General features: G+C 47.4%; 1 protein-coding gene across 2 annotated transcripts in view; it reads right to left on the bottom strand.

Annotated features, from left to right (window-relative positions):
- Positions 1–20,029, bottom strand: part of LOC137417147 (TNF receptor-associated factor 2) — a 91,622-nt gene extending 71,593 nt beyond the window's left edge. For both annotated transcript variants that reach the window (XM_068102938.2, XM_068102941.2), the window contains exon 1: positions 19,898–20,029. The gene's annotated coding sequence lies outside the window, so the exon portion shown is untranslated. The remainder of the gene's footprint in view (positions 1–19,897) is intronic.
- Positions 20,030–20,094: the final 65 nt, after the last annotated feature.

Genomic DNA, 20,094 nt, shown 5'->3' with positions numbered 1-20,094 from the left:
CGTTAATGACCCTCTCAGACCACTACATTTTTGATGAACCCACTCAGCGCATATTGTACATTGAATGGAGTTCACTTCGACACCCTTCCTGCACACAGCACGCGGCCACTTCCCAGTTATTTACCACTTGCCATCACCTTCGTCTTTCCGATATTCACCTTCAGACCTTTTGTCTCTATACATTCCTTCCACTTGTTCATCTTTTCCTTCAGTCCATCCATACTTTCAGCAATCAACACCAGATCATCTGCATGCAGCAACTCCCACGGTAAACAATCCTTTAGGTTCTGAGCCAGCACCTCCATCACAGCTACAAATAGTAGTGGACTTAGGACCGACCCCTGATGCCCTCCCACCTTCACCTCAAACTCACCACTGTTCCCATCCTTCATCCTTACAGCTGTGTGTGCTCTTTTGTACATTGCCATCACTACTCTGATCAACCATTCCTCCACTCCTAACTTCCTCAATGCCCATGTCACTACTTCGCGTGGAACCCTATCGAATGCCTTCTCCAGATCAACAAACCCAAGAAACAACTTCTTCCTCTTCTCCATGTACTTCTCCTGCAACTGCCTTACAATAAAAAGCGTGTCTGTCGTTCCTCTTCCTGGCATAAATCCAAACTGCATTTCATCAATCTTCACTTTCTTCCTTGTCCTCCTCTCCAACACCCTTTCCAATACCTTCATTCCATGCTCCAATAACTTTATCGCTCGATACGAGCCACAGTCCAGAGGGTCACCTTTCCCCTTGTATAGAGGGACGAGGGTACTCAGTTCCCAATCCACTGGAATGTGGCCTTCTTTCACCACCAGATTACAGATCTGTCATTCTCTTCACACCCCAACTTCCTGCTGCCTTCAACATATCTCCCACAACTCATAATCGGCCCTCCCACTTTTCTACTCTTCATTGCTTTTATCGCTTCCTCAACTTCCTTCTCAGTTATCTTCTCTGCCGGTCCTAAAACTGGGTTACTCTCTATGTTGCCATCCCATTCATTCTCTGCATTCAACAGCATTTCCATATATCTCTTCCATCTTCCTTTAATTCCATCTGGGTCCACAACGATTTGTCCCACTTCATCCTTCAAGCAACTCATCCCCATCACATCACACCTCTCTTTCGCTATCTGCTTTGCAATCCTGAATACCGCTCTCTGACCCTCTTCCGAATCCAAGCGTTCTCCGAACATTTTCTTACATGCCTCCTGCGCCTTTGCTACCTCATTCTTTGCAGCCTTCTTGGCTGCCTTATAACTTTCATGCTCTGCTTTATATACATATACACACACATATATACATATACACACACATATATACATATACACACATATATACATATATATATTGTTACTGTTTTTAGAACCTTCACTTTGTAAATTTTAGTAAATGTTCCCTTATAAATAATCCCCTGTAAATATCCCCATTATTTGGCTAATATTAAAGATCGCACCCTAGTTAGTCCATGTACAACACGTAGAACACCATAGGACCTCTCTGTAGTTATCTCATTATTATGTGCTTTAGTTAAGGATCTGTTCCCAAAAGTTGAATCTGCGTTGCATTAATCAAATAACCTAGGCCCCCTTGCAACCACATTCATTTTGCGGTGTTACATATTTATGTGAATGTATGTGAATTACCATTCAGGTCTTTGCTTATCCATGTGTAATAGATTAAGGGTTGTTGTGGTTGGAGGGTCAGGAGCCCTTCTGAAAAGCGTCCGGAAACGGAAGTGACCGGAAACGGAAGAGGAAAAGACACGAGGAAGAAAGCGACGAGTAGTATTCTTCCTCGCCCCGCTCCGACGAAAGGTGGGATTGATTGAGCCGTGTGGAAAAGCGGCGTTCCCGAGCCCGTCTGGCGAGAGGAGTTACCGGGACGGATACCTGCCCGGTGGACGTCAAACTGTCGTGTGGCCGTGCACCGACCCAGCGTTTGGCACCGTTCGCGACACCGTCTAAAAAGACGCGTACGGGTCGCCCGTTGGGGCCTAACACGCCTTGCAAGCGGCGTGGGGCTTTTGGCTTGCTTTCCCGTACCCGCTTCGCGTGGCCACGAGGGGCTGCAGCCGGGGTGCCTGGTACGAGACCTGCCCGGTGGAAACACGTCCACCCGGGGTTCGTTCAACCGCCCGAGTGCGGCGACGCCGACCATCATCTTGGTCAGGAGGGGCCCAGAGACATTGTGCGGGACCGAGACCAAAAGGGGGTCGTGAGTACTCACGGGGACACACATATATAAGATGGCCATCTTAATCAAAGGGAATTGATTGTGGATTGGGAATTGTTGATGGTTGTTTATTGTTGATTGCTCGGGGAAAATCTCCGTGGTTGTATCATTGAAATTGTATGGTATCATTACCATTGAAATATATCCTTGAACATCAGTTGTCTCTTGGGTGGAATTCATATGGATTGCGTGGCGAAAGCGCATATATAATACAACTTTCTGGCGAAGTTCCTCTCACGGTCCGGGGGTCACCGAGACCAGGTATTCACCGAGGGGACCACGTAACAGCGGCAATAGCCGCCCTCCAACTAAGTGCGTGCCTCTGCCAGCCACAGCCGCATTAGCGCTCACCCACAAGGCGCCATTGAACACGCGGTAATCAGGAGGAAAAAGGGGAGGAGTGGGTTCGAGCGCCAGGAACGAGGCGTGGCCTGTCAATGTCTCCTCAAGAGGTGGAGCCAGCCAGCCCTCGCCGGCCAACCAGGGCCAAGGTGAGCCGACGGCTGGATACAGGAACGCCCAATAAAAGCGGCTGGGAGGGACTGCTTCAGCAGATGAGTGCGAAGGTCCGCAATAGGAGGTACCAGATGAGCATACAGCTGAATCGTAAGGCAGGAGAGTGGGTCCGTTGACGGCGACAATACCGCAATATATTACCATTGTCCGAACGCGTGAAACCGATACGTGCAGCTGCCGCCGGGTTTCGCCTCAAGCCCGGAGCGTGGACCGGAGCACGACCTGGAGCAGACCTCGGCGCTGTGCCATGTGCCCGGACCTTCCTGCCCTGCCATCTACTTGGACCTTCTCCGCCTTCCAGCCATTCCTTCCTGCCATTCCCTATTCGTGTACGTCTGTTTGTTCTGTCTGGACGTATGATAATATAAAACTGTTTTTAAGGTTGCCCTATGTCCTTTTATTTCCTCTCCTTGTATATTCCCTTCTTTCGTTTCCTCTTGTAGATAGTGAATAAACCTGTGTTCTTTCTTACCCTTTTGGTTTCTTCTTCCCCCGATCGCTTTAGTCCTTTCCCAATTGAGTACCTGTGGCACGATTCGGCCAACGCTCGGAGTCGGGTTTAGTCTTTTGTTAACGGCTCGAGTCGCAGCTCGCTTCGCTCGGCGCATCCATCATGCTGCGGCCCGGGTGGGAGTATCGCCTCGCTTACGGCCGGTGGTGGTAATTAGGTAGCAAGACGGATTGGGCTTACAACCCTACTCACCACCGACCGGAAGTGACGTCATACTTCCAGCGTCATACTTCCAGCGGGCGGCCAGCTTAACAGGACAAGGGGATTAACACCCCCCTTGCTAACGGGAGTGCCATCCCCCAGATCCGTAACAATTGGTGTCAGGAGTGGGATTGGACCCGAACCAAATTTTAACCCATCTTAACAATTTGGTCAAAATTACGAGTGGCCGAAATTTATTATTAAAAACCAAATTATAGTCGTGTCATGGATGATCAAGGCGGTCGGATGCCGGTGGGGGAGATAGAAGAGGGGGTAGAGTCGACCCAGGACCCCAGAGAGGAGATGGGGGAGATAGAGGTGGAGGTTGAAGAAGGTGCGGTAGAGGGGGTTGCAGGCGTACAAGATGGCGGTGCCTCGCACGTGGTCGCGGCAGCACAAGATGGCGAGTGCCGATCCCACGGGGCTAGGGGACTTCCAATTATTTATGATGCAAATGAGAGCCTATATGATCAAGGCGGAGCATAAAATGGATGAGATGGGTGAGCGAATGGAAAGTAAATTAGACACCCAAAAGGAAGAGACGAGGGCTCAGGGGGAGCAATTTGGAATCCAAATTGGGGGCCTAGAAGTCAAATTTGGGGGATTAGAAAACCAAATTTAGGAATTGAGAAATGACATGGGAAGCCAAATTGGTGGGCGAGAAGGCAAATTAGGGGGCCAATTGGAGGACGTGGGTAGCCAAATTGGGGAAATGAAGGACGGGTTAACGGGATTGGAAAATAGGATGGCCACCCAGGAGAACCAAATGGAAGGGGTGAAGAATGGGTTAGAGGGGTTAGAAAACAATATGGAAGGCAAATTAAGGGAAATAGGGGAGCAATCCGCCTGGGAAATCAAACGAATGGGGGAGCAGATAGAGGAGGTAAAAATCGGGCTAGAAACCAAATTGGACACCCACAAGGGGGAGCTGGAACAGATGAGGGCGGCATCCACCAAGGAAATAGGAGAGATGGGGGAGGATATAAGGCGCGGGATGAGCGAAGAGGTCGCGGGAGTACGCGACGAGGTAAAGCGGGGTGAGGAGCGCATGGAGAAAGAGGTGAGGAACAGCACGGCTAGGTTACAGGGGGGCATAGAAGATCTGACGCGACGAGTAGAGCAGCTGACAGTGGGACAAAAGGAGTTAGGGGAGCAGGTAGAAAAGAACACTGCCGTAATAGGGGGGCTGAAGGCGACACAGAAGGAGATAAAGAAAGAACTAATAGCGACGAAGAAGGAATGTCAGACGGTACATGAGGGACTGACGAAGAGGTTAGAGGAGGTGGTAGAAACAAACAATGGAGACGAAAGAACGAGAAGTGAGGAAGCACATGGAGACGACCAAGGTAGCATTAGAGGAAGAAATTGAAGGGGCGCACCGGGACATAAACGAGGTGAAACAAAAATTAGAGGAAGTGGAAGAGGGGGTGAGTGAATTTAAAAAGAGATGGAGGGAAACTAGGAAGGAGCTGAAGGAGGAAGTGATGGAATATGTGCAAGGTCTGTGCTCACAGCGTGATGATGTGCTTACTGCCCAAATAAAGAGTTTACAGGTGGCGGAGGAGGAGCGAAGGAGAAGAGGCGCCGAGGTGAGTGGCGATATAATCGGAAATGCATATGGTGTGAGGGGAGGTTCAGCGAGCTTGGGTGTTGGTATGGACCCGGGCGTTCGTGAAAGGCCAAGGGTGAGGTGTGCGACTGGTCCGGAGTGTATGGAAAGAGAGTGCGTGCAAGGATGTCCGACTATGGGGAGTGCGAAAGGTATTGGTGAGCCAGGGTGTGCGGTGGTGATTGGGTGTGTGCAAGAATGCACCCCCATGAGTGGTACGGAGTATGTACCGGGAGAGGGTGCGCAAGAAGGTGCACGAGAAAGGTGTGTAACAGAGGAGTGCATGATAACAGAGTGTGCTGTCGAGAGTGAGAATGAATGCACGACAGAGTACGGGAGTGAATGCACGACAGAGTGTGGTGGTGAGAGTGACACAGAGTGCGAGTTGGTTGTGGCGAGTGAGAAAGAATGCACCCCTGGAGTGGTTGAGCATGTGTGGGAATGCACACCTGAGTTGGTGGTGAAGCGCGTGATTGGGTGTGAAAAAGAGTGCACACCCATGGTTGTCACAGAGGATGTGACCGAGGAGTGGGCGCGAGGTGTGTTGATGAAGTGTGCGAACGACAAGTGTGCGCCAAGGTGTGCGAGGAGGTGTGCGGTGGTCAGGTGTGTAACAAAGTCTGTGAGCAGAATGAGTGTACCTGGGTGGTGTGTAAGAGAAAGTGCAATAACAGAGTGCATGGGATGTACGGAAGGCGTTGGCGCGCGAGAATGTGTGAGTATGGGAAGAGTCGCGTGTGGATGTGAGCATGCGAGTAAGGCATCGATGTTGACCGGGGCAGCGGTTAGGCCGACGTATAGCCGACGCGAACTCTCGGTCCGTGCCGGGCTTTATGTACTGCGGGAACCGGCGAGGGTCGTAATCACGGCGGTTTCAAAAGAACCGCCGTGCACGATCCGCGCCGGGCCCCGCCCTGCACGGTCGGTTCCGCGCTTTGCCAGGCAAAGCGGGCGGCCCGGTTCGAGGGGAGGTAGGAGGGGTCGGAACGGCACCCCCTTGTTTGCGGCGTTCCGGCCGGGCAAGATTGGGCCATCGGGCAGGAGACCGAAAGGCTCCGCGCCGAGGTGGACCTCGGAATCTCGGCCCGACGAAACCTCCTCCCCTGCATCGAGTGCCGGACGGACCCAACCGCAGTAGACAAACCACCCAAATTCATTGCTCGGTTTTTTTCGAAACCGAGCTGTACATGTAATGATGCACCGAGGCTCAAGTTTAATGGACATTTGGTAGGGATAGTGAATATGATTGGCAAATTGGATTGGCAAATTTGATTGGCAAAATTGGAAATTGATGGCAAAAAGTATATGGTGTAGAGGGATGGTAAATCCACCATTCCTCACATCATAATCAGGGCACATGAGCATTGGTTTATGGGGTGGCTGTGCAAACTAGCCCGGGAGGGTTAGGATAAAATGATAGGGATTTAGAGATGACTTTAAGAGACTTGAGATTTAAGTAGTGACATTGTACAGGTAGTAGGGGACGTAGGTAGATTAGCTGGTTGATAACGATGGGGGAGTGCTTAGTATAAGGGAAGACGGGGAGCACGAGTTTCAGAAGGGAGTAGTCAGATTAGATGATGCAGTGTATGATTGAGTAATTATGAAAGTGTGTGATTGGCATTGTATTGAAGTGAATGGTCCTGGGAGGAAAGGAGGGTGCAGGTGGCACCAGGTGTGTGGGCACAGGTGTGCAAATGCAGGTGAGAATGGTTGTGGGGAATAAATGGTCTGGAATGAATGGAGTATAGAATGGATGGTGTGGAGTGAGAGTGTGGAAAATGTGGAGTGGGAGTGCATGGTGCGAAGGTGTGAATGGGGGAAAGGTGGACCCCTTCACGAGTACCCGGGGAAGGTAGTTTAAGAGTAGGTAGAGGGTATAGGTAAATTATGGTGGATATTGACGTCTGTGGTGCGTGTGTAGAATGGTGTTTGGATGGGTGCATTAGTAGAGTAAATTGGTTGGGCGTGTGGCCTGTTAGTGTGTATGGTTGAATGGGCACTCCGCCACTGCTAGTCTGTCGGCCAGGTGAGGCCGCAGGTAGGCTCTGGGAGCTAGTAGTGTTCAGTGGGGCCCGAGGATCCAGGGACGGACCCGGGTAGCCCGACGCCAGAGAGGGCGGTAGTGGGGAGAGAGCCAGAGGGCCTTCCCCAAGATAGGTTAGGGTAAGGAGCAGGTAAGCTCGGGAGGCAACTACGGTGGCGGAGGTGTGCAGGTGAACAGGCCTGCTGGGAGCGCCACACGACCCAGCCCTGAAATTGTGCGACGGCACCGGGAGTTGAATCGGGGGAGTGTGACCCCAAATTGGTGAGTGCCACAGATGGTCAGTGGGAATTGGTTTTTAGAACCGCATAGAGTAAAGTGGCCAATGGTTTTGCAGGGAAAGACCCCGGGTAGTGTAAAGAATGGTAATGTCATTTAGAAGATAGGTAGAATGAAATCCCTTCGCACCATATGCAGCCACTCACCAGGGTGAGATAGACTCCACACCATGATGTTGAATTCGTAAATGTTTGGTTGGATTGGAAGACGCATCATGACGTAAGTGTGACATTATGCTGTAATTCCATCTCTTCCTCCTTAGGAGGGATGGATGAGGAATTGGAATTGGGGGCAAATTTGGATTAGAGGGATTGGTAACCAATTTGGATTAGGGGAGATATGGGGAAGACGAGACAGTTGTGACGAATTTGTAAATGTGTAGAATTTTGTAAATACGGGGTAAGGGCAAGGGTAGGGTAGGTGACAGGGGGGGGGGGGGTGACGTACAGTAGGGACGAACCTTCTCCGCTCGCTCCCATGCACACCTCACCTTGCATTACCTTGTATTAATGTGTACCCTTGCGACCTTGCCCCGATGCTTGCTGTGTCCTTCCTTCCCCACTCACGGCTTGTTCTTTTGGGTCCGGGGGGAGTGCGCAGGTAGCCGCAGTTGTGTGCCCGAACCGCCGCTGCCTGCCTGGACCGGTACACCACCTTATGGACCACCCGTTTTGTGGCCGTCCACCTAATGGACCACGGTTCTGTGGCCAAGCACCACACTGATGGACCCCACATGTTGGGGCCTGACCCCTCTGCTGGGACCGGCCAGGATGGCCAGAGAAAGTCTTCGCTTGCGGACCTCGGTGAGGTGGCACTGAGCCATGCAGGTGGACCACCTTTAGTTGGCCCCTGCTGGCCACAATTTTGAAAAAAGCGGACGCGTTTTGTGCCCTTTTTTATTACCACCAAATAGGCCGCAAGTAAAGAAGAGGAAAGATCAAGGAAGAAACATCAAGAAACATCGGGCCAGCAGAGCAGGAGAAACAAGAACAAGGTCATCAGTTTGTTTTTATTGTGATGACTGTGGTGCTTTCTTGTACTTATTGGTGCTTTGGTGCTCTTTTTGGTGAATTGTAATGCTCTTGTGCTCGGGGGTGCACTGCAATATCAATTGTGCATCCCCGGGCATGTGGGTATGGTGTATCGGTACAGTGCAGTGCATGCTCCTTCCTCTTTCAAAACATATTTTTGTCTCCCAAAAGACAGGTCCTGGGTTTGCAGTGTACATAATTAGTGTCTTGTAAATAATGCTCCCCACCGGCTTTATGTGTAGTTTGGAAATAATTCCGTGATTCGGTTATCCTGTGGGCGTGAATCTGTTAGGTAGGATGCAACGCAGCAGGGGGACATACTTAATTGTTTTAAAACTGTCGCACTCAGGGTAAGGTTAATAGTAGAGGGTTACTACACCTGAGTGTCACATTAAGTTAAAGTTCTTTTGGGCCGGGACGGCCCTGGAGGAGAGACGGGTGCTGTGTTACGGTTTTTAGAACCTTCACTTTGTAAATTTTAGTAAATGTTCCCTTAAAAATAATCCCCTGTAAATATCCCCATTATTTGGCGAATATTAAAGATCGCACCCTAGTTAGTCCATGTACAACACGTAGAACACCAGAGGACCTCTCTGTAGTTATCTCATTATTATGTGTTTTAGTTAAGGATCTGTTCCCAATAGTTGAATCTGTGTTGCATTAATCAAATAACCTAGGCCCCCTTGCAACCACATTCATTTTGCGGCAATAGCCGCCCTCAAACTAAGTGCGCGCCTCTGCCAGCCGCAGCCGCCTTAGCGCTCGCCCACAAGGCGCCATTGAACACGCGGTAATCTGGAGGAAAAAGGGGATGAGTGGGTTCGAGCGCCAGGAACGAGGCGTGGCCTGTCAATGTCTCCTCAAGAGGTGGAGCCAGCGAGCCCTCGCCGGCCAACCAGGGCCGAGGTGAGCCGACCGGTAGGCATGTCCTAGGAGCAGGCGGCTGGATACAGGAACGCCCAATAAAAGCGGCTGGGAGGGACTGCTTCAGCAGATGAGTGCGAAGGTCCGCGATACGAGGTACCAGATGAGCATACAGCTGAATCGTAAGGCAGGAGAGTGGGTCTGTTGACGGCGACAATACCGCAATATATTCGCATTGTCCGACCGCGTGAAACCGATACGTGCAGCTGCCGCCAGGTTTCGCCTCAAGCCCGGAGCGTGGACCGGAGCGTGACCTGGAGCGGACCTTGACGCTGTGCCATCTGCCCGGACCTTCCTGCCCTGCCATCTGCTTGGAACTTCTCCCCCTTCCAGCCATTCCTTCCTGCCATTCCCTATTCGTGTAAGTCTGTTTGTTCTGTCTGGGCGTATGATAATATAAGACTGTTTTTAAGGTTGCCCTATGTCCTTTTATTTCCTCTCCTTATATATTCCCTTCTTTCGTTTCCTCTTGTAGATAGTGAATAAACCTGTGTTCTTTCTTACCCTTTTGGTTTCTTCTTCCCCCGATCGCTTTAGTCCTTTCCCAATTGAGTACCTGTGGCACGATTCGGCCAACGCTCGGTCGGGTTTAGTCTTATGTTAACGGCCTGAGTCACAGCTCGCTTCGCTCGGCGCATCCATTCACGCTGCGGCCCGGGTGGGAGTATCTCCTCGCTTACGGCCGGTGGTGGTAATTAGGTAGTAAGACGGATTGGGCTTACAACCCTACTCACCACCGACAGGAAGTGACGTCATACTTCCAAGACCGGCGGACGGCCAGCTTAACAGGACAAGGGGATTAACCCCCCCCCCCCCCCCCTGCTAACGGGAGTTCCGTCCCCCGGATCCGTAACAATATACACACACACACACACACACACACACACACACACACACACACACACACACACACCTTTTCCACAACACAAAGGAACTTAATGAACTTGACTGACAGGAGGAATGGACTGGAGCCAACTAAATAAATAAACTAGAACGGCACTCAGTAGAGAGCATACATCCACCTGGTTGGCCATATCACTCAATGGTGAAGAATCACTTAAAAAATTATACTAGCGCCAACGAAGGTAAACACCTCTCCTTCCTTCAGAGCGAATGCCCAACCAAAACACGTTCAAGCTTTGTTGCATCAGCTTTTAATCATCACACTTTATCAGATGACGAGGCAACAGCACACCAAGATGGACAAGACACCGAAACCGCCGGGCCGCGCATGCGCAATAGCGATGATGCATATGCCTACGTTACCAACAGCAACCACATTAACATATAATGGTGTGACTACTTTTCTTCTCTTGCTGATCACCATTGTGCACACAACTGGATCTTCAATTTTATCCTAGATTGGAACCAAGGAAATGTATAACAATTAACGAGAGCCAATACGTGCGGTTATAGAGTTAGGGTTGTCAACTCGGTTCAGAACACAGAAGCAGGGCCACATGATGGTCAACAGCAACACCTAGCTACAGTCAACCCAACCACCATATATACATATACATACAATGGCGAGATCATACTTCCGTTTGACTTCTGCTTCACGATCTTGTATACAAAAAAAAAACAAAAAAAACTCCCGCGCACAATAACCAAATGAGTTGGTATGAGGCAGGAGAGTTCAATGGCAGATCAACATATTATATATAGCAGTTGACATGATATTCATCATCTTTCATATTACACCACACCTTGCCCAGTAGCACCCAGACTCGAAAAATAACATCACTGATGGATGTCATAGGTCAGTATAGCATGTCATATCTGGAGATGGAATTGAACTAAAATCACCAATGGGGTGGAAACAACTCAGGGAAAAGTTATCACATGCATTGACGTTAATCAACAATTAGCAATAATTGAAAACAGCAATAACTGTAGATATCAGCCTTTACTATATCAACACAATCAGGATAAGACAGCAATCCTGCAGACAACCAGGCCGTCGCCAAGCGTGACAGGAGTCACGCAGAGGTCGGGTGCAGGTGATAGCCGAGGACTGGCCAGCTGTAGCTCCGAAGCACGGATGACTGGCTGACCACAGCATGGAAGGTAGCGATCCATATCAGGCTGTACGGCTGTGGTAACCTCCAAAGGGACCACCGGGACCCGGAGCGGCACAGGCGGCAGAAGCGGTATAGGTGGTGACACAGTGGGTGGTGGTGTCCAATAATCCCCGGTATACTCCAGGTCGCAATCAGACTCACAATGCTAGCGTTGGAAGATCGTGTTAGCAGAGGAAGGATGGACGTGACCTGGAACCCGCCAACATCCGTACTGGCGAACCCCATAGGCGGATGGATGTAGATGACCACCCAGGATTCCATGGACGGAACACCGCGGGAGGTCCAGTGATGCCACAATATGTCGGTGTCGTGCAGAGGACACGCCCCGATCAACAGTGAGGCAAACGAGGCCACCAATGGGAGGAAAATCCACACACAAACAAGTCAGATCATTGAGCAGTGTCAACCTATGCCCGTCGTTGACAATGCAGGTGGTAATGAAGGAAGCGACAGTCCCCCGAAGAACAAGGTCCAACCGGAGGTAGTATTTAAGGATGTCTACGGCAAAGGAAACTGCTACCGTGTCCGGGGAGCTCACAGTTGTCTGCTCAATAGCCAGGTAAGGAAAGTGTCCACCGAGCTTTATGGGGAGGTCTGTGGTGCTGGAACCTTCGCCCTGACCGGCCACAGAGTGAACAAAGCAAGGCTCAGGCCAAACTCTCGTAGGTGGCTCCACAGTAAATCTGTTCAAAGTCAGAGGTTGTCATGAGTTGCTTAGCTTGATGCAGGCTGATATCATTTACAATCACCAATAGGGTTCCCGCGAGTACATTTCCATCCACACATCTAACAATCACTGACCTCGTTGGCTTGAGGCTCAGGTTTCACGTCAAAGTTGTGTTCTTCTTCTTCTTCCCTGTCGGAACAGTCGGTAATCCACAATCTCTTGTATTCTTCTTCTTCTTTTTCTGCTTCCCTGTCGTCATAAATCCACAGAGGCTTCACATCAAGGTCCTCCCTCATAAGCATGAGGATCAGACTCCACACCAAGGTTGTCTTCCTCCCCTTCTTCTTCATCAGTCATTGATCGTTAATGGGGAATTGTTAATCCCCAGGTCAAAAGCACTGACCTCGTAGGCACGATGCTCCGGTTTCACGTTAAAGTTGTGTTCTTCTTTTTCCTCGTTGGAACAGTCGGTAATCCACAGTCTGTTGTATTCTTCTTCTTCACTATCGTAGTTGTTAATCCCCATGTGACGAGTACCAGCCATAAAGCAATGGTCAGGCTAGGAAAGAAACGGCCCAGATGTGTGAAATCCGTAATGGAGCCGAATGGATTGCCAAATGGAGGCCAAAGATGCAGAGGCCTTCACAATAGAGCCTCTGGAAATGATGGGATCATAATTAGTGATTTGATTCAACATGAAGTCCAAGTGCATCACCTTCTATTGTACATTGCGTCGCACGGCAGCAGGATCATCCTCTCCGTCATCTGCAAGGCCTCGAATGGGCGAACGGTTGGTTTTCTGTCCCCATGTGATGCCGTCACTAAGAAAATATGAAATGTTTGGGTCGAGAGAAAGGTTATGCTGGACATTTTGTCACCAGTTCTCGAAAGACGTAAATGTTTCCTGCTTCGTCAGACTCCATTGTTTGGGAGCCCGATGTGCCGCCGCCATTTTGGGAGTGAAAAGTTCTTCGGCTGTTTCGGGGAGCCGGTCGGGCATATACGCATGAACTCTTTGGTCAGGAAATTGTCTTGTTGCCCGATGTATATTTGCCATGTTTTATACTGTGTGCTGACGAAATGACAAAGCCCGTGCTATCCAGATTAGTATTCCTCTGCCTGGTTGGTTACATTTGTGTGAAAACGCTCCTGTGGAATGAGGCGGGAATCGACCGTTCGTTCGTCGTCGGTTGTTGAATCAGCGGGTGAATGGGTTCGAAGACGCTGCCAACACACCAGCGAAGGTAAACGCCTCTCCTTCCTTCAAGCATTGTTACATCAGCTTTTAATCATCGCACTTTATAAGATAACGAGGCAAGAAGCAACCGCACACCAAGATGGACAAGACACCGGAACCGCCGGGCCGCGCATGCGCAATAGCGATGATGCATATGCCTACGTCACCAACAGTAACCACATTAACATATAATGGCGTAGCGGGATCCGGATCGTCACCAAAATTGAATCGATTCTTCCTTGTCACATACACAACCTCTCCAATAAGCTTAGTCCAAATCCATCCATAACTTTTTGAGATACCCTGCTATGTGTCGTTTTTGGTCCTATCTCCCAATAGTGAAGCATCACTTAAAATTTAAATAACTAGCAACGGTACCCGCCCTACGGGCGGGGCTTCAATTGGGAGGCCCAAATGAAAAGGCAAAATATTAGAAATTAAAGGCTTTTTTTTTATTTTAAACGATTGATATAAACATCCGTCGAATCATATCACACACAAATCATCAAAATCTAAACAGTATTTGTAGAATTTCAATAAAAGCCACATCACTGTTCATATCCGTAAATATTACTCCATCGTGTTTGGAAAAGCTGGAAAAGTGGAAAATTGGGGAAAAAAATATAGCCTATTTTACTCCAAGGGGTCCCAGGATTACCCACCCAAAATTTTGTTGCAATCGGTTCAGCCGTTTTTGCGGTACCTGGGAACAGACAGACAGACATTTGGTGAATTATAGTATACTAGTGGGGTCACCCGTGGGAATCCCACGGGCATGGATGTGTGTGACATTTCGACATATTGAGTTAGATGCTGCACATTCATTTTTACAAAATGGTTACTGGCAATTCATCAGATCTAGAAATGGTGTAATGAACACAATTTATTTATTTCACATATGTGACCCCACACTCCTCTCCGCCTGACACTCTCCTCTCTCCACCCTCACGCCTCTCCAATCCCACTCCTCCTCACACTCCTCTCCAACACCTCCTCACACTCCTCTCCAATACCTCCTCACACTCCTCTCCAATACCTCCTCACACTCCTCTCCAATACCTCCTCACACTCCTCTCCGCTCCAATCGGCCCTCACTCCGCTCCAATCGGCCCTCACTCTCAAACTCCTTGCTCCTCACTCTCCAACCCCTAGCTCCTTGCTCTCCAACCCCTAGCTCCTCGCTCTCCAACCCCTATCTCCTCGCTCTCCAACCCCTATCTCCTCGCTCTCCAACCCCTATCTCCTCGCTCTCCAACCCCTAGCACCTCGCTCTCCAACCCCTAGCACCTCGCTCTCCAACCCCTAGCACCTCGCTCTCCAACCCCTCGCTCCTCTCCAACCCTCCTCATCGTTGTTGCAGCAGCATTCTGTGCGGTTCTCCCGTCTCCTGCGGTCTCTGTGCGGTTCTTGCTACATCCTGTTCAAGTCTGCATTGACGTTCGTCGACGGACTTGTTCGCCCGTCTCATTCGTTTTCTTGCTACATCCTGTTTAAGTCTGCGTTCTTCATCGACCGTCGCATTCATTTTGGAAATGGAAGTTTCCACGCAACGCATGAATTGTCACGATCCTCAATAGGAAGTGTCTCGTAATTATCAAATGACAAATGGCAAGTAAATTACATTGTGAAAATTAAAGATTTCAAATAAACCTATTTAAAGCGTATGCGCACGTAACTAATAAATAAAAAAACGAAGAAATATCTCTCGGTAATTTCCTGAAACATATTTTACTTCCGGATAATAATGTTGAATGAAATAAGAAAGAACGAAGATATATATATATATGTCGTTTTGTACCAACTCTCATAAAACGTAAAAGTAATATATCTTAACGGAAAAGAAAAAGCGAATTTTTAATATATGTTGACATTTTCCCTGACTGTTATTTCAGGCGGTGTATTTTCGTGTATCATCGTGGCGCGATTTTTATAAATATATCTCGGCAATTTCCCGTGTGTGCGTGAATGTTCTCAATTATTTCTGACACCGAGTCTAAAACCATCGATAAAAATTAAATCAGATGGTGAATTCGAGATAAAATCGTGAGGGTGACTCTCAATGAATGGGCTGTATTTTACATGCCTTTGAGAAATCATTTCGTTCTATAAACGGAAACTTTCTTGGGATTCTCTTCCCGTTTTTTTTCAACCGAGTCTAACACTATGTTAGCGACTGTTAAAAATGAAATGATATATCGAATTAGAGGTGAAATAAACCTGTGTGAGAGAGAAGGACAGCATGGGCCTAACTAAACAGGCCTCAAAGTCACTCGGGGTAATAAAATGGTGGATATTTGTTTACATGAAGCCTCTCCAAGAATGGGTGGAGCTACTCTGCAAACGGACTAAGCCACACCCCCGGACAGACGGACAGAATCACCTTCGCCTATTATAATATATAGACTAGCGGGGTCACCCGTGGGAATCCCACGGGCATGGATGTGTGTGACATTTCGACATATTGAGTTAGATGCTGCACATTCATTTTTACAAAATGGTTACTGGCAAGTCATCAGATCCAGAAATGGTGTGATGAACACTTTATTTATTTCACATAATATGTGACCCCTCACTCCTCTCCACCTGACACTCTCCTGTCTCCACCTAGCACTCCTCTCCTCTCCAAACCCTCACATCCCTCTCCTTTCCAATCCCTCACCTCTCCAATCCCTCACACTCCTCTCCTCTCCAATCCCTCACACGCCTCTCCAATCGCGCCTCACACTCCTCTCCAATCACGCCTCACACTCCTCTCCAATCGCGCCTCACTCGCCTCTCCAATCGGCTTTCCCCGTCTCGTTTCTCTCGTTTTTCTCCCGTCTCGTTCTTTTTCTTGCTCCAAATCGGCCCATCTCGCCTGTCGGCCCGTCGGAATCGGAAATCGGCCCGTCTTGCTTTCGCGCTTGCGCGTAAATAAATTGTGTTCATGACACCATTTCTGGATCTGATGACTTGCCAGTAACCATTTTGTAAAAATGAATGTGCAGCATCTAACTCAATATGTCGAAATGTCACACACATCCATGCCCGTGGGATTCCCACGGGTGACCCCGCAAGTTTGCATTGACGTTCGTCGATGGACTCGTTCGCCCGTCTCATTCGTTTTCTTGCTACATCCTGTTCAAGTCTGCGTTCTTCATCGATCGTCTCATCCATTTTGGAAATGGAAGTTTCCACGCACCGCATGAATTGTCACGATCCTCAATAGGAAGTGTCTCATAATTATCAAATGACAAATGGCAAGTAAATTACATTGTGAAAATTTAATATTTCAAATAGACCTATTTAAAGTGTATACGCAAATAACTAATAAATAAAAAAACGAAGAAATATGTCTCGGTAATTTCCTGAACTCGGTAATTTCTCGGTAATTTTACTTCCGGCTAAAAATGTTGAATGAAATAAAAACGAAGAAATATATGTCGTTTTGTGACGACTGGCATCAAAGGTAAACGGTGAATTCACTCGGTTTATTCGGTTCGGCTCGGTTTAAAGAAAAAGCGATAATGTCGAAATGTTGACGTCTGTGTCATGTTGGGCGGTGTATGATACTTGTTGGCTGTTGGGCGGTGATATGGTGTATTTTTAAAAAATATATCTCTGCGTTTTCCCGCGTTGCTGACACCGAGTCTAAAACCATGATGGTGAGTTATATTGGAGATAAAGGCGTGAGAGAGACTCAATGGCCTTGAAGTTACAGGCATTTGAGAATTCATTTCGTTCTATAAACGGCAACTTTCATCGGATTTTCTTCTCGTTTTTTTTCAACCGAGTCTAAAACTATGTTAGCGACTGTGAAAAATGAAATGATATATCGAATTTAAAATAGATATCGACACATTGCCGTCGGTGTCATGTTGGGCGGTGTATGATACACCATGACGCGATTTTAAAAAATATATCTCTGCATTTTCCCGCGTGTGTGGAATGTTTGTGGAAAATTAAAGATTTCAAATAAACCTATTTAAAGTGTATGCGCACATAACTAATAAAAAAAACGAAGAAATATCTCTCGGTAATTTCCTGAAACATATTTTACTTCCGGCTAATATGTTGAATGAAATAAAAACGAAGAAATATATGTCGGCATCATTGTTGACGTTTTTGTGACGACTATCATCAAACGAAATAGTAATATATCATAACGGAAAAGCAAAAGCGAATTTTTAATATATATCGACACATTGCCGGCGGTGTCATGTTGGGCGGTGTATGATACACCATGACGCGATTTTAAAAAATATATCTCTGCATTTTCCCGCGTGTGTGGATTGTTCTCAATTATTGCTGACACCGAGTCTAAAAGTAAAACCATCGATAAAAATGAAATCATATGGTGAGTTAGATTGGAGATAAAGGCGTGAGAGAGACTCAATGGCCTTGAAGTTACAGGCCTTTGAGAATTCATTTCGTTCTATAAACGGCAACTTTCATCGGATTTTCTTCCCGTTTTTTTTCAACCGAGTCTAAAACTATGTTAGCGACTGTGAAAAATGAAATGATTTATCGAATTTGATTTGAAATAAAACTGGGGGAGAGCAAGACACCACGGGCCTACAAAACAGGACTCAAAGCTATGCGAGTTAATAAAACTAGGGCATGCCCGTACTATATATATGCCCGTACTATATATCTATCTAAAATTATATCCCCCCCCTCTATTTACATGAAATGGTTTGGTCCAAAGCGAACGGCTTGCGAGTGGTGACAATCCCCCCCCTCTATTTACATGCAATGGTTCGGTCCAAAGCGAACGGCTTCCGGAGTTTGGTAAAGAAATCGCCATCGCGTACACAAACGCGCAGGAAAGCGAATGAATCGCAAATTCGTTTTTATTAGTTGTAAAACATAATGCCCAATTATTCAATTATCGCCAACGTATTTTGGCTGTTTGCAATTTAATCGCAAGGCAAAGTAGAAAGAGAAGAGGGAAAAAAAGAAAAGCCTTGCCTTGCTGCAAACAGCTGCTGCAAACAACAACAACATGGAAGGCTGCACTGTCCGGAAGTTGGCATATCGCAGTTACGATTATTTTAGTGTTAATGGCCAATTATTCAATTAGCGCCAACGTATTTTGGCTGTTTGCAATTTAATCGCAAGGAAAAGTAGAAAGAGAAGAGGGGAAAAAAGAAAAGCCTTGCATTAACGCATTAACGCTTGCATTGCATTAACGGTTCGGCACACGTGATAGCTCGCTGCTCTCTGATTGGTTGAAGCGTTTTTTGGACATAGCTCGGTAGGTACTTGTCCGATTAATTACAAACCTTGAAAAGGCACATCCTCGGGTCCCCAGCAATATACCTGGCAAGTTTCAAGTATATCGGACCCGTGGTTGTCGAGAAACAGCGGTCACAGACACACAGACAGACACACAGAGATTACTGGCATTATAGATAGATGGTGGATATTTGTTTATAGCCACTCCCAGAATGGGTGGAGCTATGGGTGGAGCTACTCTGCAAACCGAGTAAGCCACACCCAGGACAGACACCCAACAGATAGACAGACAGACAGACAGAATCATCTACGGCTATTATAATATAGATAGGCCACGGAAATCCCCTTTAAATCGTTTCGGCAGTTGGAGACGTTTTCATCCATGATGTTCATTTCGCGCACACAGTTTGTACGTTTTTACTTGTAGCACATTTCAAACAGTGGTAAAGTCGTATTTGTAAAACATTTCGCTCCTTTGATTTGTTTTTTCACCCACGTCATGCACGTTTATTTATTACCTCCGCTACCAAAGGTTGATGGAGGTTATGTTTTCACCCCTGTCTGTCCGTTTGTGAACAAAATATCCCAAAAAGTTGTGGACGGATTCGGACGAAATTTGGCAGAGATGTAGCGTATGTGACATGGACGAAATGATTCGATTTTGGTGAAGATCCGGATTCGGATCCGGCCACTATAATTTTTTTAAGTGATTCTTCACCATTGGGAGATAGGGCCAAAAACGATACATAGCAGGATATCTCAAAAAGTTGTGGATGGATTTGGACGAAACTTGTTGGACATGTTCGGTGTCTGACAAGAACAATTCGATTCGATTTTGGTGAAGATCTGAATATGGATTCGGATATGAGAATCTTACTATAATCTTTACTATTTTACTATTTCGTCCTTGTCACATACGCTACATCTCTGCCAAATTTCGTCCGAATCCGTCCACAGATTTTTGAGATATTTTGTTCACAAACGGACAGACAGGGGTGAAAACATAACCTCCATCAACCTTTGATAGCGGAGGTAATAAATAAACGTGCATGACGTGGGTGAAAAAACAAATCAAAGGAGCGAAATGTTTTACAAATACGACTTTACCACTGTTTGAAATGTGCTACAAGTAAAAACGTACAAATTGTGTGCGCGAAATGGACATTAAGGATGAAAACGTCTCCAACTGCCGAAACTGTTTAAAGGGGATTTCCATCCCATGGCCATACATGGATTTCGGAATTCCCCTTTCGTGCTCAAACTCATAAACATTCTTTCTCAACAAAAAGTAATAACACACACAATATACACAAACTTAGAAACAAGTGAAACAGTCGACTCACCCGGTATTGAAAAAAGGACAAAACCAGAGTATAAAGTTTATATTTGAACGTCTCTCTAAGCCATTAACACTGCAACGTTTGCGCCACGGACCAATCAGGCTCGACTACCGGGAACCGGGATATGTATTTAGTGTGATCCGAGCCGCTTTGTTTTCACACAGAAAGTTTTACTTCACAAACATTTGGGATTTCTATCT

Source organism: Myxine glutinosa, chromosome 3 (assembly GCF_964187855.1).
Source record: "Myxine glutinosa chromosome 3, kmMyxGlut1.1, whole genome shotgun sequence".
Lineage (NCBI taxonomy): Eukaryota > Metazoa > Chordata > Myxini > Myxiniformes > Myxinidae > Myxine > Myxine glutinosa.
This window is presented reverse-complemented; position numbering and strand designations above follow the sequence as displayed.